This window comes from Lampetra fluviatilis, chromosome 44 (genome assembly GCF_964198595.1).
Source record: "Lampetra fluviatilis chromosome 44, kcLamFluv1.1, whole genome shotgun sequence".
In the NCBI taxonomy this organism is placed as follows: domain Eukaryota; kingdom Metazoa; phylum Chordata; class Hyperoartia; order Petromyzontiformes; family Petromyzontidae; genus Lampetra; species Lampetra fluviatilis.
Genome location: NC_136318.1, coordinates 5,472,362 through 5,478,263, shown reverse-complemented (window position 1 = coordinate 5,478,263; position 5,902 = coordinate 5,472,362). Strand labels below are relative to the sequence as shown.

At 60.4% G+C, this 5,902-nt stretch overlaps 1 pseudogene; it reads right to left on the bottom strand.

Annotated features, from left to right (window-relative positions):
* Positions 1 to 2,335: 2,335 nt before the first annotated feature.
* LOC144947403 (U6 spliceosomal RNA) lies at positions 2,336 to 2,421 on the bottom strand (annotated as a pseudogene).
* Between the last annotated feature and the right edge of the window lie 3,481 nt (positions 2,422 to 5,902).

Below are 5,902 nucleotides of genomic sequence, written 5' to 3'. Positions count from 1 at the left end.
GAAGCGAAGGAGGAGGAGGGGGGGAGGGGGGAGCAGGAGGAGGGAGGGGGGGAGGAGGAGGAGGGGGGTAGGAGGGGGAGGAGGAGGGGGGAGGAGGAGGAGGGGGGGAGGAGGAGAGGAAGCGAAGGAGGAGGAGGGGGGGAGGGGGGAGCAGGAGGAGGAGGGGGGGAGGAGGAGGAGGGGGGGAGGAGGGGGAGGAGGAGGAGGGGGGGAGGAGGGGGAGGAGGAGGGGGGGAGGAGGGGGAGGAGGAGGAGGGGGGAGCAGGAGGGGGGGAGGAGGGGGAGGAGGAGGAGGGGGGGAGGAGGGGGAGGAGGAGAGGAAGCGAAGGAGGAGGAGGGGGGAGGAGGGGGAGGAGGAGGAGGGGGGGAGGAGGGGGGGAGGAGGGGGAGGAGGAGAGGAAGCGAAGGAGGAGGAGGGGGGGAGGGGGGGAGCAGGAGGAGGAGGGGGGGAGGAGGAGGGGGGAGGAGGGGGAGGAGGAGGAGGGGGGGAGGAGGGGGAGGAGGAGGGGGGAGGAGGGGGAGGAGGAGGAGGGGGGAGGAGGGGGAGGAGGAGAGGAAGCGAAGGAGGAGGAGGGGGGAGGAGGGGGAGGAGGAGGGGGGAGGAGGGGGAGGAGGAGGAGGGGGGAGGAGGGGGAGGAGGAGGAGGAGAGGAAGCGAAGGAGGAGGACGGGGGAGGAGGGGGAGGAGGAGGAGGGGGGGAGGAGGGGCGGAGGAGGGGGAGGAGGAGAGGAAGCGAAGGAGGAGGAGGGGGGAGGAGGGGGAGGAGGAGGGGGGAGGAGGGGGAGGAGGAGGAGGGGGGGAGGAGGGGGAGGAGGAGGGGGGGAGGAGGGGGAGGAGGAGGAGGGGGGGAGGAGGGGGAGGAGGAGGAGGAGAGGAAGCGAAGGAGGAGGAGGGGGGAGGAGGGGGAGGAGGAGGAGGGGGGGAGGAGGGGGGGAGGAGGGGGAGGAGGAGAGGAAGCGAAGGAGGAGGAGGAGGGGAGGAGTGGGAGGAGGAGGGGGAGACGCCACGGGCCGAGTCCTCGAGTCGGGGCTCCTCTGGATGGAGACGCCACGAGGCGAGGAGGTCGCGAGTGCCTTTCTCGGTGAGAGCTCCGCTCTGTGGTTGAAGGTGGTTGTGGTTGTGAAGGTGGTGGTGGTGGTTGTGAAGGTGGTGGTGGTTGTGAAGGTGGTGGTGGTTGTGAAGGTGGTGGTGGTTGTGAAGGTGGTGGTGGTTGTGAAGGTGGTGGTGGTTGTGAAGGTGGTGGTGGTGAAGGTGGAGGAGGTGGTGGAGGTTGTGGTGGTGGTTGTGAAGGTGGTGGAGGAGGTGGTGAAAGTGGTGAAGGTGGTGGAGGTTGTGGTGGAGGTTGTAGTGAAGGTGGTGGTGAAGGTGGTGGAGGAGGTGGTGGAGGTTGTGGTGGTGGTGGAGGTTGTGGTGGTTGTGAAGGTGGTGGAGGAGGAGGTGGTGGTGGAGGTTGTGGTGGTTGTGGTGAAGATGGTGGAGATGAAGGTGGTGGAGGTGGTGGAAGTGGTAGTGAAGGTGGTGGAGGAGGTGGTGGTGCAGGTGGTGGAGGTTGTGGTGGTGGTTGTGGTGGTTGTGAAGGTGATGGAGGTGGTGGTGAATGTGGAGGTGGTGGTGGTTGTGGTGGTGGTTGTGAAGGTGGTGGAGGAGGTGGTGGAGGAGATGGTGGAGGTTGTGGTGGTGGTTGTGAAGGTGGTGTTGGATGTTGTGGTGGTGGATGTGGAGGTGGTGGTGGTGGCTAAACGAGGCTGCTCGCCTCCAACTTTCCTCACTACCATCTTCACCAATCCTTCTCTACATCATCATCATCTTTACCACCAACATTTCCGCCGTCATCGTCATCGTCGTCAGCATTCATCCCAATCACACGCCGAATTATAAATAATCAACATCCTCATTCGCGGATCTGTTACAATTGTAATGCGGGCGTAAGCGACCTTCCGGATGTGACGTCACGGGGGGTGGAGTCATGTGACGTGGGGGGAAGGTTCGGGTCCTTAAGCGGGTAAACCGGAAGGGGAAGGCAGTCGGGGTGTGAGCGGAAAAGAGTGAGGCCACGCGGGCGAGTGTGGAGAGGGGGGGGGCGCCGACGGCCATCGGGAGCCAACCCGGAAGATAAGAGGAAGCTGCGGAGTGGTGTGCAGCTGCAGAGGAGACAGCCAGAAGGGCTGCGTGTTAGAGGCAGCGGTGTGGCTGCCAGGAGGAGCTGCGGAGAGAGAGAGAGAGAGGGCTGCGTGTTAGAGGCAGCGGTGTGGCTGCCAGGAGGAGCTGCGGAGAGAGAGAGAGAGAGGGCTGCGTGTTAGAGGCAGCGGTGTGGCTGCCAGGAGGAGCTGCGGAGAATTTGCGTGTCATCCTTGCGCAGGGGCCATGCTAATCTTCTCTGTATCGTTCCAATTTTAGTATATGTACTGCCGGAGCAAGTACAGAGAGAGAGACAGCAAGAGGCTGTCAGAGCTGCGGAGGGAGAGGAGTTGCAGCGAGTACAGCCAAGGGGGGCTGTGTGAGAGAAACAGCAGCGGAGCTGCTGTTGTGGATCGGGCCGACATTGGAGTCAGCACCGTGGAGAAGCTACAGAGTAAAGACAGCCGTGTGGGTGTACAGCACGAACCGAATAAAGGACACTGAGCCAGACATCGTGGTCCAGTCGTTTATTACACTGGTGTCGGAAGTGCAACGGCATGTCGAAACAAGTGAGGAAGAAAGTTAATCCGGCGCCTGCATCGGCTTCTTCGTCCGACGACGACGAACTCCCTCCAACCACGGATCCTGTTGGGGTGGTGGAGGAGAGCCCGGCTGAGGCGACCACGGGAACGGGAGTGGAGGATGTTGGCGCGGTGGCGGGTCCGTCGACATCATCAGACGCGGATCAACGATGGCAAGCGATGGCGGTACAACTGGAGGCACTTAAGGACGTCCTGGCGCATCTATGCCATCTCGTCGCGCCAGGGACGATGGATGATGCAAGTGGTGCTCCGCGGGCCGCCACGTTGCCTGTCCTGCCGCCGCCATTGCCCACGCGGCAAGAGGCCGCCATTTTGCGCGCTCCGTGGCGCCAAACCGCCATCTTGGCCACGCCGCGGGCCGACGCCATTTTGAATTTGCCATCACAACCACCACCATTGGAAGACGGCGGGAAGAGGAGTCGGAGTCGCCACCTTACAACGGTTAAAGAATTTTCCGTCGGTGGGGACTGGAGCGCGTTCGCCTGCCGCTTCTTGGCGGCGGTACGCACAGCAAGATGGACCGATGCGGAGGCTTTGGAGGTGTTGCCGACTCTCCTGGACGACGAATCTGTCCGATTCTTCCGTTCCATAACGACCGATAAGAAGGCAACTTTATGTGGTGTTTTTCAAGAAATGGCCGATGCTTATGAGCCACCAGATGATGCGCATCGGCGATTCGCTCAACGACAACGAGCACCAGAGGAGTCGCCCGTGGCGTTCAGGGGTGCGGTGCTGGAGCTGGCCATGGCAGCTTATCCTGAGACGCCACAGGACCTGCTCGAGCCTCTCATATTAGGGAAAATGTTGGAGCTGTCTCGGGATCTAGGGATCCCCATGCCTGTGTGTGGGCATGAGAAGCTAACTTCCCGGACGGCTGCTAAGTGTCTCGATGCGCAATTCAACCTCCGTCGCTGGAAACAAGTGACGGCGTGGACGGGGGGGCCCGTCAAAGAAGGGGATGCGCTGGGGTGGAACCCTGCGCAGGCTGTCTATGTTCCGGATGACCGGGGCCCTCAACAACTGACGGCCGCCTCCGCTCCATGGACGGGACGCGGCGGGCCGAGACCGCGCGCGGCGCTACCAGAACGGGGCCGTCAGGAGGCGAGGCCTGCGCTTCGGCGCAACGAGGCCGAATGTTTCCGCTGCGGGCGTAGGGGCCACTACACCAGAGACTGCTGGGCCCGCTTCCCGGCTCCGCCGCAGCAGGAGGCCTCGGCACCGGTCAAGTCGGCTAAAGATCCTCCGAAACAGGCATGTCGGCACGCACCAGACACTCGGCAAGGCTTTACACCTCACCCATCACCGTCGTTGCGCCATCCTAACGTTGTGGTTAAAGCATGCCCTTCGACGGGGCCTTGTCGCTCGGTCACGCAATGGCGCAAGTTGGCACGGAGAGTCGTCGCGGCCGCTACGGGCTCGTCCACTGTACCGGGGTCTATACAAGGGGTGGACGTACGCATTTTGGTCGACTCCGGCGCGTCTGCGACTATTATTTCGGATGTCATTTTTCATCTGTTGGGCATCCCGCCGGGGGCTGTGCGTCCGGTTTATGGGTCGTGCGTCGCTGCGAACGGGGGTAGCATGGGTATCGTGGGTCAGGTGGATGCTAAGATATCTATTGGGGATGTGTCGGCCTCGGGTGTTGTGTTGATATCGAGATCTTTGGCGGTTCCTTGTTTGTTAGGCACCGATTTTTTGGCTAAGATGCCCATTTTAATCAAAATCAATGAGAATTGTATTGAACTGCCGGGGGGCCGTCAAATCTCGTTTCTGCCGTCGCCCTGGGGGCGACCTGCTTCGGCCGTACAAGTGCAGGCGCTGTCCGTCGCATCTGTGGACATCCCACCTGGTACACAGATGCTTATACCCTTGCGGTATCGGAAGCCCCTGCCTGATCGGCTAGGAGCAGTAGGGGTCTTGTTGTCACCGTCCGCCGCGATAACAACCGGGTTGGCGTTAGTGGGGGCACAGACCATCGTCCGGCCGGATCAATTACCGTTTTTACAGGTGCTTAATGCGGGGGGAGAAAACGTCCGTGTCCCGGCCGGTACGGTTGTGGCACATGCCACTACGGCGTTTGCGACCCATGATTGTCCACATAGCCGGGGAGTTGTTGCTGGGGTTTCCGAGCCAAGGAGTTCGGATGATCGTTGGGTTGCTCATTTATGTGACGAAAATTCTTCCCTGTCCATGGAGCAACGTGGTGCGCTGCGTAAATTGTTGTTGACATATTCCGATGTGTTCAGCTCCGATGATTTGGATTTGGGCCGCACTTCGTTGCTTTACCATCACATTGAGACGGGCGATGCTGCCCCTATTCGATTAAATTCGCATCGGATGAGTCCTGCGGAGCGAGAACACGTACGGGGGGCAGTGGAAGACATGTTGGCTGCGGACATTATATCGCCATCTAACAGCCCATGGGGCGCTCCAGTCGTCTTGGTTAAGAAGAAGGATGGCAAATTGCGATTTTGTGTTGATTTCCGCAAATTGAATAAGATATCGGTGGCAGATGCGTACCCCCTGCCGCGTATGGATGACTCCCTCGACGCATTGTCGGGGGCTAAGTTCTTTTCCACACTGGACCTCTCTTCGGGATTTTGGCAGCTTCCCCTTGACGAGTCCTCACGGGAGAAAACCGCATTCCGTACGCCGCAGGGGTTATTTCAATTCAACTGTCTCCCGATGGGATTGAATGCGGCCCCTGCTACATTTCAAAGATTGATGGAGCTCGTTTTGACGGGGTTGCAGTGGGAGACATGTCTTATATATTTGGACGATATCATTGTCTTCAGCCGCACATTTGATGAACATTTGACGCGGCTGGAGACAGTGTTCACGAGGATGCGTTCTGCCAAATTGAAATTCAAACCAAAGAAATGTCACCTACTGCAACGGTCCGTCCGCTATTTGGGGCACATTGTGAGTGCTGAGGGAGTGTCCACGGATCCGGAAAAGACGGCGTGCGTCCGGGATTGGCCGACTCCGGCCACCGTGGGGGATGTTCGGCGGTTTTTGGGATTTGCCTCGTATTACCGAAGATTTGTGCCGGGTTTTGCGACGATTGCGAGGCCCTTGCATCTCCTTACGGGTAAAGGACGGAAGTTTGTTTGGGGACAGCCGGAGGAGGCGGCCTTTCGGAGTCTGCGTGATCTATTGGCCACGGCCCCAACATTGGATTA